This window comes from Pipra filicauda, unplaced genomic scaffold, assembly GCF_003945595.2.
Source record: "Pipra filicauda isolate LSUMZ 115617 unplaced genomic scaffold, ASM394559v2 scaffold118_size2161507_pilon, whole genome shotgun sequence".
Taxonomy (NCBI): domain Eukaryota; kingdom Metazoa; phylum Chordata; class Aves; order Passeriformes; family Pipridae; genus Pipra; species Pipra filicauda.
In genome coordinates this window covers 1,327,447-1,344,942 of record NW_024103640.1, presented here as the reverse complement: position 1 = coordinate 1,344,942, position 17,496 = coordinate 1,327,447, and the positions used below count along the sequence as shown (strand labels likewise).

At 44.3% G+C, this 17,496-nt stretch overlaps 1 long non-coding RNA gene across 1 annotated transcript in view; it reads left to right on the top strand.

The window, feature by feature from the left end:
• Nucleotides 1-11,153: 11,153 nt before the first annotated feature.
• The window catches only part of LOC113991667, a 79,811-nt gene continuing 73,468 nt past the window's right edge, over nucleotides 11,154-17,496 (top strand). Inside the window, exon 1 of the long non-coding RNA XR_005565204.1 lies at nucleotides 11,154-11,274. This is a non-coding gene — a long non-coding RNA (uncharacterized LOC113991667). The remainder of the gene's footprint in view (nucleotides 11,275-17,496) is intronic.

Genomic DNA, 17,496 nt, shown 5'->3' with positions numbered 1-17,496 from the left:
AGCATGGTTTGCAACCCCATTCACAGACATTGTCTGGCATTGTTGTACCAGACACGCTCCATTCATGGCCCCTCTCTTGTCCCTTTTCAGCAAGTGCCCACTGGTCCTGCTCTGTTTGTCGGCAAGAATGAGCTGCCGGGAGGAGGAATGTTTCCCAGACGGGGGGTGAGAAGGTCAGTCTGGACCTCTGGACATTTGCGGCGCGGGCTCGCAGCCGTGGCATGTGAAAGCAGGGAGATCCTTTGAGGGCCTGACGGCCGTTTGTTTGGATATGTGCAATTCAGATCCTGAGATTAGCTGTCAGGTCATCTGCTGTGAAATCCATTATGAAAAACACCCGGAAACCGATGCTTGACTTGAAATCCTTAGTTTGCTAAATTGCAGAAATTATCTTTTGCAGCCTTTGTCAGCTCTGTACAGAGGTATTATATATTTATACACACGCACATATGAAATAATGTTTGCAGTAATGCCTCATGCAAAATGCTAGTTGAGTAAATCTGTCACTGAAACTTCAATTCCAGAGTACTACACTCCAAGATCTGCTATTATCGGTGAAAACACATCTTTAGAAAGTTCACAACAGTCTGAAGTAGATGAGCTATTGAAATGCAATAGAAAATCTACCCCTTACAGATTAGTCAAACAATGAATGTAGTCCTGCACGTAAACATTGTCTAACTGTATTGGCAGGGTAAATGGTTCCTGATTTACTGCTGCAGGGATAGGTGGCATTTCCTCAGACTGTGAATACAAATATCAATTATCTCGAGGAAAAATACATTTCTACTCCGTGAACGTGGTCAAGTGATTCAAATGCCGGTAACAAATCAGTCAATTCTCAAATTATTAAACATTTCCAATATTATTATTAATCTCTGGTTGCAACAGAGTACAATTTGCCAGAAAATAAATCCTTGGTAGATCTCGGAGTACTTGAAAAAGTAGTTTTAATCTGTGGACATCCTGGAAAGGCACAACTGAGCAAGGGAGATCAAAGAGGAATGAAGAGTCTGTTTTTTTGGATTTCAGAGATATCCTTTTGTGGTGGTGGATGTTGTTCCCTCCCTCTGTGTTTTCCTCCTGCACGTTGCCTTGTGTGCACTATGGATTTGTGCAGTAATAGCCATATTTACCTTTGCAGCCATTTGAATGGAACAGCAAAGCATGAACTCCTGTAGGAGAAGAGATAAAAGAGGGAAGCAGAGGGATGCAGGTGTTTCTCTGCTCTCTCAATGAGGAGAGGTTTCTGCTCCATCTGCCAAGTATTTCCATGTCTTCCGCATGATCTTCTCAAAGGATGATCTCAGTCCAGTGTGTTTTGATGGAAGTATCTGAGGGACATGGAGAAAGACATGGAGAAAGGAAGGATTTAGATTTGTGGTGGGTGGAAAGTTTAGATGTTTTAGTCGAACCCATTGGAGTCTTTACCGAGATGGTTTTAAATTTTAATGCCCTCCCAAAAGAGCCTTGGTACCAACTCAGCGTACTTACTATGTGCTCATAACACACAGAGAGCAGATTTCTCCAGTATCTCTTCTTAGAATATCAGCTTCATCTCAAACCAGATTCAGGCCCAAGCAAAAGAAACTGGTATCAAAAAAGACCATCGAACCAGTGATGCTGTGGCTGGAGGATGCAGGAAATGCTCTTGGTGGGAATGTGATCACGGATTCGGTCCAGCCCCAGCACAAGCAGATTGCTCAAGTCACGGATGAGCATGTCACCATTGTACTTTTTTATTTGCATAAAACAATTATCCCATGGACAGGAGCTTCGGAGTTGTCTAGACAACATGCTTTCGATGGTATCACTGACCTCAGACACACTGGGCTGGCTCTAAATTAGCAATGAGCAGGGCTGGAGGGATGTATTATGGTAGTTATAAACCATAAGAAGGTATTTAAATAGATAGATAAGACACATGCAAATCTTTTCATTGCCATGACAACCATCTTGATATAGGTTTTCCATACGTAGCAAGAACAGCAGAGCGAAAAGGCACTGGAAAAATAGCAAGAACCTGTAATGATAATGAACCCTGACAGTGTATTAGTCTAGATTTTGGTCACTTATTAACTCTTAATAGAATACAAACTTCTATAGTAATACAGTGTTCATTGGGTCAGGGAGCAATTACTTCTAAACCTTTGCTATAAGGATCTCTGCTATATGGCTATACCTAATGTACCAATTCTTCACAAATTGATCTGACTGATTAAAAAACACTTTGCTATTAGATGTAAATTGCTTAGCTGCTCAAAAGCGCTTCGCGGGGACGGGTTGCACAAAGCATGAAAATATGTCATTTATGGACATCTCTATATTTCCCTCCTGGTTTTATTGGCCGGGCGAGGAATCTCGTAAATCTGAATTCCCGGATAATTGTCATGTAATAGCTGGGACCGCCAGTTTCCGAAGGGAAACGCAGGGCAGCCCCCAACACGTGTGTGCCCCCTCCATACACTACCTGTCTGGGCAGACCTGAGCTGGGTGTTTATTCCTTTTTTGTTCTTCCTTCATTTCTTCGAAGTGCAAAACCGCTTCTAAGTGGTTTGAAGGCCAGCTCACGGCTCTAATGATGCCTCCTGTGGCCAGCGAGGGTCCCCTCCAGCAGTGTCTTTCTCAGATAGATGCACAGGATGAAAGCAGCTGCCAGAGCTCGGACCTGGAGGCGCCTTGTCCAACCTGTCTGAGTCCTCTGTGCTTGTTCTCTCTTAGCCCAGGGATGCTGGGGCGCGGGTGGCCAGGTGGGAAGGACACAGACATGCTACCCCGCTTCAAACGGTTTTCTCCACAGATCAAATGCATCAGGAGTGACTGGGGTCTTGGGAAATGAATTAGGGTTAACCTTGCAGGGCTTTTTTGTTGTTGTTGTTGTTTTTTTCCCTCATGGTAGTGAAGATGCTTAAGCTGAGGGGTGACCTAATTGCGGCTTTCCAGTACCTGAAAGGAGCCTAGAAGAAAGAGGGAGAGGGAATTTTTGCAAGAGCATATAGTGACAGGACAAGGGGGAGTGGCTTCAAACTGAAAGAGAGTAGGTTTAGATTAGATATTAGGAAGAAATCCTTTACTGTGAGGGTGGTGAGGCCCTGGTACAGATTGCCCAGAGAAACTGTAAATGCCTCATCCCTGGCAGTGTTCAAGGCCATGCTGAATGGAACCTGGGGTAGTGGGAGGTGTCCCTGTCCATGGCAGGGACTTGGAATGAGATGTGCTTTAAGGTCCCTTCCAACCCAAACTATTCTATGATTCTATGCAGTTGTAGGGACAACCCTGTTGCAAAGTAATTCCTTGTTACCTCTGCTTGCCTGACCTGTGATGGATGGTTATGTTGTGTCAGGGTGTTTGGAGGTGGATGGCCCACACCATGCTTTCACATTGCCCTGTTTCCTTCCACCCCAGCTGCAGTGGGATACCCCTGTTTCCCAGCCTGGCTCTGGATTCAGGGGAATCTGTCACAGCCTCTATGCTGTCTCCTGTCACCTCCATCCGCTGCCTCCTTGCTCTCATACCCCACATAAAAGCCTTGTTGTCTTTGTCAAAGCCCTTCCTAAAATGCTGTCCTTCGGTTTATGCTCTCAGGTAATAATTTTGGGCTTTGGTGGTGCAGCTCCCCACGACACACACACGAAGCTTCCTCCTTCAAATTCCTTTTGGGCAGTGACTCCTCCAAGCCCTTGAAGACGACAAGGCAGGTAGGATGCAGTGACAACTGCTCCTTATTTGAGCTGCAGCCATCTCACCACAGCCTTGTGTTACCTCTCTGCCCAACTTGTAAGGCAGGCAGGAAGCAGTTTGGGTGGGCCCCATCCTGTCCTCCCGCAATGTGCAGCACCGAGCACAGCAGCTCCGACCAAAACCCTGCGGGTGATACCGTGGTGCAGAGAATAATTAAAAAGCTGCACTCGTTTCCCAGATGAGATACACTCCTGTAGTGTGTAAATCAGTCACAGTCCTGGAGGAATAATCCAGGCGGGATAATTGTGCAGGGGAAAGGCCCCAGACGTGATAGGGGTTTGCATTAGCAATGCCTTTTCATCCATCTGTCTTTTGACCAGAGCTAGAGAGGGCCAGAATTTGACTTATAAGGATGTTTTGATCAACTGATTATTTCAGTGACAGAGCTCCTGAAGTACAAGCTCCTGAAAATACCTTATTTGTGTACAGGAGCAGCTAGGAGCCAGGGACTGAAAGGTTTCCTTCTTCAAAGATTAATCTGTTTAGGATCTACTGGTTCCCTTATAATCCTGGAGAATTCAACCATCAGCTTGGCTGGGGGAAATATTTCACCTTGACTGTTTATCCACTGAGTACAGTGGAAGCAGAAACAGGACAAAGAAGAATCTGGCTCAGAGCAGGCATTAAATTATATAGTTTATTGGGATGCTGCTGTTATTGATTAATTAGGCTGAAGAGGAGCTGGAGAGCCCTGATCATGGTCTGAGCCTGATTGTGCTGTTCGGGTGTGTCCGGAGCCCTGTCGGACACCTGCAACACATATCTCACTTTTTGGTGTCATTTGGGAGGGTTAGAGATGGGGAAAATGGCTGGTACCAACAAGGATCCCAAGAATGAATGTGAAAGCAATGCAAGGGCAAATATATTTGTCCTGCAGTCAAATGCTTTTTACAAGTCCTGTGTAACTACGCTGCCAAAAGGTGTATTCCACAGTTTAGAAAAGGCACTTTGGTGCTGTGGAGGAGAAAGCGTCTATGACAGAGTCCACCTATGTATTTTCCTTTTTAAGATCATCTAAACTTTATTGAAGACTAAGCACAGAACTGAAAATTGTTGGTATTAACACTCTAGGGCATCCTGTGTACTGAAGAGTCAATTTCTTATCCTGAATACGTGTTCTGGCTGACAAATTTTGGGGTGTTATTTTGCCTTCTAGATATTCAGATGTTCTATGGACATCTGGGAATTTAATTAACAGCTTTTGCATGTATTTAGAGCAAAGTAGACTTTCCTGGAGCCTCGTGTTGGTGGGGAGAAATCTTATTTATGAACACTGGCACCTGTCATGTTAATTTGTACAAAGTTTTTGATTTATCCTAAAAGAACACATTACACAGTGGATTTGGAGGAGTTAAAGGGAACCTGCAGGGTGACTTTAATCTTTATATCTTTATATACTTGAGGGCATTTTACTGCACCTCTGCACTGCTTTCACTACACAATCATTTTCTGCTTTAGAAATGTAGCCATTTGGATCAATAGTTGCAGTACAATATATGGTACTTCTGATGGGAGCCTCACAGGACACCTAAGAAGCACCGTGGTAATTTCACAAAACGCTTGGCTACACTCTGAAATATATTTTAAAAGCAGAAGTTGGCAAAACATACACTGTGCAAAATTACAAGAGCCCTAATGAAATTGTGCTTACTCTATTTACTTTTATTAGAACTGGATTAGGAAAAATAGGATGTAAAGGGGTGTTCCTTGCTTGAAACGTGGGTGTTTCAATGGGAAGCTCTAAATATTAAGGACTGGGCTGTCTGCATTTATTGTAGCAGCAGTTTTAAACTCCCGTGGAACGTGTTGGCTTGTTTGGAGGGATTTTTGAAGGGGAAGATTTCTAGCTGATGTGATAAGCATGTGTTTGCTGGGCTTGATTTAAACTAAAGCAGAAATAAAAAAGGGTGTGTTTGGAGAGACATTTACTCACAGAACAAAAAAAAAAACAAACAAAAAGAGGATCTAAAAATACACGTCCCTTAAAGCGTTAACAAACGTATCCTGCACATTGCAGATTTTACAGTAAATTCTTTATCTATAAACAAACCGGGTTATCACAGCTGTTTATTGTACTGCTAGCCCTGATCCTAACCTTTATGTCTTTATTGCTTACATACCATTCCCTTGTTTATATGTCTGTACCAGCCTGTGCCCTTGAACTTGGCCCCGGCGAGCCCTGACCCGGCGCGCTCGCTCGCTCACGCGGGTCACGTCGGCGATCACTAAATGGGAGACGGGGCTGGCGGGCGGCCCACGGGCAATTAACACACTGCCAGAGCCCTGCCAGCGCGGCTGGAGGGACAGACCACCGGCCACGGGCGGTGGGTTACAGCAGGGACAGGAAGAAACAGCAAGGAAAAGGGTGAGAGGGCAGACAGGATCCCCCTTGGAAGGTGTTTTGGCCGCGGTGTGTGATGCCAGCTGTGTGACGCTCACCAGCGCCCAGCAAACCCGCCTGGAAAGCAGCCCTGGGGGCTACACTAGGAGGGGGTGATGCCTCACCACTACAAAACCATCAAAGCCCCCTCCTCTTCCAGCTGGGGCCTTGGCGGCGCATCAGAAATGAGAGGGGAGCCGTGTGCTCTTCCGCTGTTTCCCCCCACCCCCCCCCACCGCGGCTGAGAAGCTGAGAGCCAGGCGTGCCTTGTTCTGATAACTCAGCAAAGTTTGGGGTTTGTCTGGACAAACAGCCCGTGCCCTCCAGCATCTCCACCAGCAGGGTTTGAAGGGCAGGACGGAGCGGGCAGTGCAGGGAAAAGCAGGGGCAGGGACGTGGTTGGGAAGATCTGCCTTCAGATCACTGATAAACTTCAACCGTGAGCCAAAAAGTACTTTAAACACACCCCCCACCCCGATGTCCTACATGCTGGGTTTTAGGGCGTGAAAGACTTGGCTCAGCTCAGTGTGCTGTGTCACAGTGTTCCCCATCAGGACTACAGCTGGGGCACGCTGTGGGATGAACCCAAGAGATGGACTGTCCGAAATGTGGGCAGCACCAAACATGCTGGGGCGGAGCGGTGTCAGTGTGTGCGGGGAGCCTTCCTCACCACCCCTCAGGAGCATCAGGCTGGGTTTGGTTTCAGCTAGTCAAACTGACTCTCCACTAGGAACAAACCTCCTGGTGCAAACATCTCCGGGTCTGAATCAAATCCTTCATTTGCTACTAAAAATAATGGCGATGAATGGAGGAATTCGCAAATCCTCCCAGGGAAAGGAAATTATGATCCCATTAACCTACATTACAGCCATCACCATTAAGAGATACCATTAACCTGCAGTTCCCACACTGGCTTATCTGAGATACTACAGTCATCCCTGTAATTCTGGAGATGCTACAGCCATCCCTGTAATTGTGTGGTAACTCTTGGCAAACGCTGACTTTTTAATAGGCAGTATTGCAGCCAAGTACTTTGTCGGATTATAAACCCCAATCCACGTAGCCTTTCATGAGTGTTTTGGCTGCTCAGGCAAAAGCCTGTCTCAAACCACGCTTGGGATGAGAGCTCCAGAACAGGATTGGGTCCCCTGTCATCTGAAATGATAGGATTTTTACTACCTCACAAGGTTATGAGCAGTCATAATCGATCAATACGGAGGATGACGGGAGTATCAAGAGTTTTAATGACATAACAGCGTGTTTTAGGAGTTGTTGTTTCACTTTCCAAAGAAACATATAGATTTTCAGTGGCTTTTCTTCACACATTTACTGATATTCAGCCACCAAAGTGCTCTTGAGTACCCATATTTGGTGTATGAGTTTAACTCAGTCCTGCTAGTTGGAGAATTGGAATGTTGTTGTTTTATATATATATATATTTACAAACACATGGTCAATATCCTATTTCCTAATCCGTTCTACTTACTTTACACATTTAGGCTCTGATTGCAAACACTGATTCTGTTAAATTTAGTAATCAAATTTTCATATATTCAGAAGCTTGAATTTTCCTCAGCTTTTTACTTTGCGTTGTCCTGCCTAACAGCCAAAAATTTTTTTTTGTTTTATTCCTGTGGGGGTTTTTGGGTTTGTTTCTTCCCACAGAGGAAAGAAATGCAGGGAAGTCAGTGTGGTTTTACAGTAAAGGACCTGGAGGGGTCCTCAGGACTCATAACTGGACTTTATGTTCTTTGTTTGGCCATAAACTAAATTCAATCCTATGCCTCAGTTTCCCACCTGTAAGATAGTGGTGAGGCATTACACTCATGAGTAACATTAAGATATATTCAGTATTTGTCTGCTGTTCTCAGGCTGAAAAAGGATAGTTTCAGAGAAAGCTGATGTTGGAAATGGGCTGTTGGGCATCCACAAATCTCTCATGACCTTAATTGTGGTGCCCAGGGGAAGAAACTCTCCCTTTCCTTCCACAGCAGGTCAAAAAACAGTTGAAAAGCTCTTGGTAACATCACCAAAGCAAAAGGTCTTGGGGAGCTTCAGGTCTGAAAATCAACCAGACAACATGAGGACAGAGTCCTACAACCTTGGCCTCTGTTGCCACACTTGAAAAAAGGCAATAAATACTGTTTCTGACTGAGTGTGCTCCCTGCAGAGCTGCTAACTATCCTTCCCACTTGCCTAAGGGTTAACTGAGCCCTAAGAATGTGGTTGATATATTATCATAGCCCTGATGAAGTCATCAAAGAGTTCGTAAAAATGTGCAGTTCTCATACCCTTCTGTGAGAGATTTTAGAGGTTTTTTTTCCCTACCCTTGCAGGTTGTCTCTTTATAAAAGTAATTTCTCAGAAACATTCTCAAATCTAAAAACAAGCGAATCCGTCTGTTAAAGGCTACAGTAAAGCAGAACCTTTTTTTTCATAGGTTAAAAAAACACACACACCAAACAAACCCAAGTAATAAGATGTATATTTATGTAGAAGTCTGATTTATGAAAAATGCTGTTGTGGCTTGTGATTCCACATGAAATGGTCCAGTCTCGGAATAAAAATCGTTGGATGCTGACATGTAGTGATGTGCAAACTCCCCTGCCTGAGCTGAGTATATTTCTAACTTTGCTCTAATTATCAATCACTTGATTCATGTCAGACCACTCACATTTAAATCAAGTTTTTGTGCTATTTAGACAGGTACTCTGTAAACACAGGGAGAAGAGATGTTTTCTGGAATGACTGGGAATGGCTGCCTGAGTGGCTGTCAGGAGTCCATGTTCTGTATGAACAAATTAAAAGCAGGAGTCTTTCATGCTAAATTTGTATGGCCCTCTGCACAAATTGCCCAATTTATTTAAGTATTTTCTGGTGGCGAGATGTTTTGGGTCACGAGGGTTGATAAGAAGCATTAAATAAAACACTGCAAGTCGAATTTAAGGATAAAATGAAATTCTCTCTGTGTTGGGTTTGATGTTCTTAATATAATCCCTGGTGGACAGTAGTCTGCATTACAAAACCTTCACACATAATTTGGCACAGTTTGGATGATTTGCAATCTCTCCTTCGCTCTCTCTGCAGAGGATGCCCTGAGCAGCTCCTGTGTGGAGGCTGGGTGACCTCTCCTCTCTCAGGAGGGTGGTCTCCTCAGGTCACTGTTCAGGTCATTTCTGCAGCAGAGTAAGGAAGCTTTGACTGTTCCTTCTCTTGTGTGGGTAAACAGAGGGCTTCCATTTCCAGCACACTACCGGTCCCTAACCTTCAGAAGCTCGGCAGTCACCGAGGGGGATGGGGAAGAGATGCCAAAAGAAAGTGCAGAGCAAAGAATGTAAAGAATTTTGCTTATCTGTGACAAGTTTCTAAGCGTGTTTGATTATGGTAATAAGGATACCTCATTAACAAAGGATTTTAAAGGCATGTACACCATTGATAATCAGCCCTGGCCAAAGTACATTGTACATTTTTAACTTTTTTTTCCCCTCCCAATGGGATAGGTTTGAAATACAGCAGCACCTTAGTTAAAATGTGGAATTTCACTCGGTGCAGGAGGGTGGGGCTGTGGCAGCCAAGAAAGGTGCCCTATCTACCTAAGATAAAGTCCCCATCACCGAGAGAGATGACTGTAAAATATGCACCATTCCCAATCCTTAAAACTCTCCCTAATTGCAAATCTCCTCATTGTTTTAACTTATCTCTGCCAGTGCTGTGCTGAATTAGTCCTTTGGAGTCCCTGAATGGCATCAAGGGAAGAGAAGAGGAAAGGAAGGATGGGAATGAGAGCCAATGAGAAACAGAAGAAAGCAAGATAGCCAGAGAAAAGGAAAGGGGATGGGTGTTAAGTGTAATTGCCCTTTGGCTTCCTGTGAAATTGTAAAAGCTTTTTTGAACACCCTTGCTGAACCAGCCACACTGATGTTTTCTGCACCCCTGCTGCATGGGAGGGATCTGGTGCTGGCGGGGGGGGGGGGGGGGAAAGGAAAGAAATGGTTCAGCAAGTTTTCCTCCTCTGTTCAGACAATTTCTGGTGTGTGTCTTGCTGGAAACTGGCTGAGTGAATGTCCCCCACCACCAGCCTCTGCACTGATCTCTGTGTTAGATCCCTTGACCATCTCCCCCCCAGACCCAGTTCCCCACTTGTGGGTGGGAGATCCACCACCTCTGTGATCACTCCCTTTTTAGGCCAGTCTGGCACTGTAGCAGGCAGTTTTTTCACCAACAAGCACTCTGTGGGAATTTACTCCAGCTCCACCTGATACCTGGAGTATTCCTATTTTGGCATCCTTATCTCCTAATGAGTTTATAATCTAGAACAGAACAGTACCCCTGCTGTTCTCCTGCCTTCTTATCAAATGATTTCACAATCAGACGCATTCAGAGCTGCTTCTGGCCCCGTGTGGGTTCCTCCGTGGGCGCTTTTCTCAGCAGGAATGGACCTGAGCAGAAATTTTGTGTTGTGTCAAACAGGAGAAAAATGAAACCCACCTATGCACGGCGCTCTTGCAGCTTGTTCCAGGTCTAACACTGGAGTGCTGGCTGCCCAGCTCTAAATGTGGATATAACTTAGTATTTCTTCTTCCAGTGCCTTTGGGTTGAAGAAAGCATTTTGACATCCACACACTTCTAATAAACTAAAGCCGTAACGAGGTTTTTTCTATTTGTATTGCTCTTTTGTTGTCTCCTATGCGCATTTACCATTGATTTTTGCCAAACTCCCCTATACTGTAACTGTGCAGTTATAAACTGGTGTTATTGAGGGGAACTGAGGAGGGAAAGGATTGCCATAAAATTACTGGCTGCAAACAAACACTGCAGCTCTATTTGGGTGTTTCTCAGAAACACCTGGAGATTATTGCATACAACCTTCCTAATCAGTAAATCAGCCAGTCACTGATTGTTTCCTTAGCCACATCAGGCACAAATGGAACAGCTGTTTAATTTACCTTTTTTTTTTTTATGGTAGAAAATTCATATCCTGAATCATCGATATCTTTATTTTGCAACATGCCGACATTAATTTTTTTCTTTTCTCTCAGTGTTGCTGTAAAAGACAGGAGGATCTGTGTGCGCGTTCAAGGTGCGGCCTGATGTCATCCTTCAGGGTGGAAACCTGCATGGAAACCAAGCAAAACTCTCTGGAGCTTTCCCAAGTAAGCTGGGACATCCTTTCAAATCCAAGGGTTGGGTGAGGGGGGACACTTGCTAACGTGAGCAGGAACTGAAGGAGCCAAGGCTTTGCAAGCTCTAGAAACTCTAAAGTAAATGGCTTTGGTTGGCTTGAGACTGTGCAACAGCCAGCTACAACTGAATGCTTTATTGCTGTCTGGAAGTGTTTATTTTCTGAACATAAATTCAAGGGACAGATTCAAGGCATGTCTAGAAATAAAGCATATCATCATGTGAGCTAAGCTGACAAGGACAATTTACTGTACCCTGCATTCGTTCTGGGCCAATCGGAAGAGAAGAGGCTATTAACATCCTGAAATTCCCGCTGTTCGGCTCTCCCTGTCCCTTCACTGAACTCAGGAATGGCATGTATTAACCCCTTGAGGGCCTCCCGTGCACATCCGAAGAAGGGACACTTGTTTAGGCCCGGTAGACATGTGCAGTATGTCCAGCTCTTATTGACAGCAGCAGCAAACTGCTTTAAGAGCCGTGACACGGGCTGCGCTGTCTGGAGGCCCAGCACAGGGTTAACGTCTGTCCCAGAGGCAGTTTTCGGTGCTGTGGATGAGCATTGACTTACTCTGTTTAAATACGAGAGTTCACTGGTCAGCTTGACCTTGAATTCTCTTGCAAAGACAGGAACAAGTTGACATACTGTTCGTGTTTTCAGTGGCTGCAAAGTTCAGGGAACACAATGCAACTGCAGCTCACATGCCGTGAGCATCACTTAGAGAAGAGAAGGGAAAGTTCATTTCCTACTTTTTAAATCCCGCCAGCAAGAAAAGTAACAAAACCAGAAGAGAGTCAGAGGGTAAAACATAAAGGGCACAGCAGCAGATATTGCAGAGGAAAGGTGCCATTCACAGTCAGGAATGTGTTATAATAAAATCCACAAGCAAAAGTCCACAGAGGACTGTTTGCATAGCAGCATTACAATATCTACATGTGTAAATAGAGGGAACAGCCTTTAAATCTACGTTACAGCAGCAACTGTTGGGTCTTTTGCCTGCAGACACACTGCTTGAAGTGTTCCTCCTGACTTAGTGGATGTCCTTGTATAGGACAGCACGATCAGCCCCATTGCAACATTGCAGCTGAGGGAAACATGTTACTCTGGCTCCGAATAGGAATATTCTGTGTACAGCACTGCAGAAGGGCAGTACACTTAACTGGTCTCCAGCTCCTTCTTTTTGTCCTATCCCCTCTCTGCGTGGTAGAGGGTACAGATTCAGCACAGCAACTCATTCCTGTCCCTTGTTCCCAGTGAAAAGCACATCTCCGCACCTCCTTCTGTGAGGAAAATATAAGCTGGATCCTCATGGAGTGCATGGGGACAGGGAAGCCCGAAGAGAAAACTCCTTATCGACTTTCCTAGGTTTTCTTTTAAATCAAGGCAGGCTCACTTGAAGCCTGGTAAGGCTGAAGGCACAGCACACCCAGGCACTCCTGCAGCTGCAGACCTGGAGAGGCAGGAGCAGGAGTAACCGCTGGATCCTGGGTCATGGTCAGTCCCTCAGACAGCTTCTCTGTTTATTACTGTGCCTGAGAACACACCAAGTAAGTCCACACATATTAAAAACACACACACTCCCCCCGCAGTTTGGTCCCATTTTTCATGTGGGCCTTAGTCATTCCTCTGCATTTTGGCACAGAGTTGTGCAGCAGACTCTCTCTGCTATATTGGCACAATGTTCACAGCTGGAATAAAAATATTTGTTCTTCTGCCTTCTCCCAAATCACTTGGGCTCTCTTCTCCCACTGAGGAGCCTGTGTCATTCATTCCCTGGCAGTACACAGGGCTTAAGTATTGCAACCTTCAGTACTAGACCAGAATAATATAAGAACCACAAAGAATCATTTATCTGGCATGACATATTTTATGCTCTTGTGTAAGTTTTCCTAAGGGAATTCTGAATGTCCTACTGGGTGACTGTAAAGACACCAAGGACTCAAAGTCATGGGCATCATCTTTATTACAAGACCTAAAACACTCAGCACCAAGACAAAGCTGAGTAATTTTAACTTTTCTGAAATTAAGAGACTATATTGTGTCACCAAAGTCCTTCCACAGATCCCTTTAAGAGCAGAGTGGTTTGGGGCTGAAAGGATCCTCGTACTGAAATTGATCTTAACCTTCTTTTACTATAGAAATGTTTCTGTGCTTTAAAAATACACTCCCCATTTCTTACTTTCAGACTACCCTAATCTCAAATTAGCCTTCTGAGCAAAGGTCAGGAGTGCAAGAGTGCAAGTCTTACTGGTTCAATTAAAGGAAATAAGACAAAATCAGACAGGCTATTGCAGAAGTCTTTGTCAACAACTTCCTGAATGCTGAGAGGCTGTTCAGGCATAAGCTGTCTATACTGCCAGATAATGCTGTTATTAGAAACACATTAGTGTAAGAAATTAAAAAAAATAAAATAAAAGAGATATACATGGCTAATAGATACATTCATCTTGTGGCTTTCACAGTAAAAGTCTCAGACTAGTGCTTGTGATTAATTATTAATGTTTGTCATCTTGTTCCTTTTTTTGGTGTGTTTACAACTTAGCCTTGCCTCTCTATTTTTTTTCCAAGCCACTTGCACATAACAAAGCCCAGATAACTACACTAGTAGCTGTCGTGCTATTACTCGCTTTAATAATGTCCTTAATAATGATGAAATGTTAAGTATAATGTACCAATAAATATTTTGGAGTCAGGGAACTGGCAGGTATGTGGGGAAGGCACTTTGTGTTAACAGTTGATATACTGTTGTTGCACTTATGAAAACTGCGTTTAATGCATTTGCGTAAAGATCCTCTTTTTAAAATGATTTTCCTTTCTTCCTTTCCTTTTTATTTTTTTTTTTGGTTGTGTCCTTGTGCCTGAACATTTGACCCTGGGGGAGTAGGATGGAAAGATTGTTTAAACAGCAGAGAATTGTTTATTTCAATTTTCTCCCTCTTTTTTCCCCCTTTTCAGTTCTCTTTACAGGTAAATCACTTGCGATATGGGAGAATCTCAGAAAGTTCAGAGGTTTTGGGGCAGGAAACGCCTCCCCTCCCCCCGAAGTTTGGATTCAGAGCTAAATTTATCTGAATGCTGTCATTTCCCTGCTTTTCCTTCTCTACCTCCTTCACTACATTCCTCTTTCTCCCTCCCCATTCCCAGCCACCCAGATCTTATCCTTTCCTTGACCTGCAGCTCCCCCTCCCTTGCCTTCCACGGCTCTAAAATGTCCGGAGGCCTCGGCTGAAGGTGGTAGTTTCTCCTGGTGTTTTTTTTTCATTCCTGAGCTGTACTATAGCGAAAAATGCTCTGTAATCCCCTGCCCTCAGAGGTTGTCTCCATCAACAGATGCTAAAAAAAGGTTTGGTGGCCCCTTAAGAGGAGAAGGCAGCAGTGCCCAGCAGAGGAGTCCAGGCTTGCTCACGCCTCGCTGGGTGCAAGTGTCTGCTGGTGATACAGCAAAGGGCTCATGCGGGTGCAAGCAATTTGTTTTAGGTAAAAGGATTCAGAAGTAGGTGTGGAAGTTCCTCCAAATTTCCATCCTGCTCCTGCTTTCTATGACACGTTCTGCACATTTGCATCACTTATCACTATCTGGAGCTGGTCTGTCCTGGTAGGGAATACACAGAGTTCAACAAGATCCTTTTCTTTTTGTTTTCCCTTTTTCTTTTGTTTTTAAATAATATAGTCTTGCACTGTGGCTATTCTAGTTTTTCACAGAAGTGGCAGGCAGCCAAAGACTGGAGTCATTATTTGCAAACTCTAAAAATAGAGTCAAGATTTATAGGAAGAAAACAGATATGTCTTGTTATAAAACCATGAATAAGGATTGGCACGAACATAACGGTTTATTCTTTTTTGATATTGGTTATTGTAAATTGCACTCTATCTTTCTGGGAGATACACTAGATAGTTCCAGTACAGAAACGTTTCCTTTACTCGAAAGTGCTGGAGAACTGCAGTTTATTTGTTGTAAAGACTTGATTATTCAAAGGAAGAGATAAGAGATGAGGTAGCCCCTGGGAATTCTGTGCATTGTTGGGGTGGACAGTTTGTTTTAAAAAAAAAGTATTAGTGATCTTCTTCTGCAGGTCACTGCTGATAAAAATTACATTCAATGTGTCTCTTTGCCCAGTGTAAAGGCGCCTCATGAGTTGCACTTCTGGTTAATACTGCTTGTTATTGTAAACCATGAACATCACATCCCTGATCTAGCTGTTGTTAATAACATTCCCTGCACTATCTCCTTCCTCGTAGGATCTGACAGGGAAGCAACGAAGGAAAAAAAAAAGGGTAAAAAGAAAAAAGGAAAAAAAAAAAAGGAGAAGCAGAGGCAAAAAGAGGGAGAGACTTTCACAAAGAGTTAAAAAGGCCTGATGAAATCCTTACAATGTACACCATATGGCTTGACATTTACCAGATTAGTTAAACATTTCTACTGGGGATAAATATTCCTGCACATCGATGTAAAGAAATTGCATGAGACAAGGGCACATACAGCATATTTATGCCATGGAGTAATCTTTTTTTTTTCTTTCCCCCCCCCCCCCTCCTCCCTTCCCCTTGGCTAGCAGAATTCAGGTTACTGAATATGTAAGGGCCAAGTGTACTAAACCCAAACAAACCCCGCTCCTGTACACTCCTGAGCTGCTGTCGATGTGGCTTCCAGCATTGCCCCAAACGCACTCAAAGCCCCCAACCCAAAAAAAGTTTTGAATGAGCAATCTTGCTGTAAAAAAAATACTAAACCCCAACTCTGTGGAGAGGCTGAAACATTAAAGTTTGTCAAAATCTATTTGAGCACTCGGGTTGCCCGTGGAGCGATGACTGTGATGGCTGCCAAGCTGATTTGAGCGGGTTGATGCAGAGGAGGTGACTGCTGGTGCCCGTGTCTGGTGTAGCCTACACCGCTCCTTGGTGAGCAGCCCTAAAGCCATAGATTTCATCTGATCTTTGCAAAGGCTAACATTTGTCTGCTGTCATTTTAGTGAGATTGATGACAGGCTGGGATAGGGGAGGAGGAGGGGGAGTGCAGCGGGATGAAGGCTGATCCCCACAGCCCTGATCGCTGGGGTCAAGTCTGCCCAGAGCTGCTGGCCCAGATGCTCTGGTCAGCTGTGGCAGTGGCAGGGAGTTGCTCCTGCACCTCTCCAGCAGGAATTGCATGGGGTTGTTACAGGAACTCAGAGACAGAAAGGCAGCACTTTGCACCTTATGTATCTTAGTAGATTATTCGCGTCACAAGCAACACAGAGCGAAATGTTATGACAACCATAAGAACGTAGTTTACTGCGGCTTAATGTGGCTGGGCAGTGCAGGGTAAAGCCATCAAAAAATGCTTTATTTTTTTTTTTTTAAAGTTTCCAAGAGAAACTAACCAATGTGGACATGCAGCTATTTTTACACAAAACCCTGGCTTTTGGCAAACTCTTTCCAGGCTATAGCAGAAAATGCTTACTCTTTATTAGTAGTAGTATTATCTCAGTGCCAAACTAAAAACCATACACTTTCCCTCTTGGAGGCTTTCTTGTAAGCTAATGTAATAGGGGAATCTTCTACAAAGGACACATGTCCCAAGTTGCTGGCTGCAGCATGCAATATCCCTCGGAAAAAAACATCTTTCATACTTAGGCAGGATGAAGTCTGTGTATCTTTTTCCATGAATGAAAGAGTGAATGAGTGACTATCAATGCTGAAATTTGATCTTACCTCAAAATCCTAGAGATTCGTGTTTTACCAGGCACACGTATCTACACAAGAGGGATCTCGGCACTTCTGGGAAAGAAATGCAAAGTAAGAGGGTTACTGCCTTTGTGGATTGGGAGTGAGAAATGTACCTGCAAATCTTAATCCCAATATTAGATTGGAAACCACTGAGGCAAGGGCTGGAAGCAGCCCTAGATCCTCTCTGGGAGCTGGAGGGAAGACGGGTGCATGAGCCAGTAACTCTAACAAGCTGGAATTCAAAATATGCCCGACCTAAAACCCCAGACTGGGACATGTACAGGCTTGGGGGAATGCTCAGCTCCAGCCCCTCCTGTTCAGATTTACAGTGCTGAGACCGATACCATGCAGATTTTATCCACCCAGTGTCCCATCACAACAAAATGACATCATGCGAGGATGGGATTTTGGCTGCGGACAGGGACAAATGTAGTGTAGAGTATGAAAACAAGCTGTACACTCCTTATTCTTGCTGTTCAGAGAAGAGCAG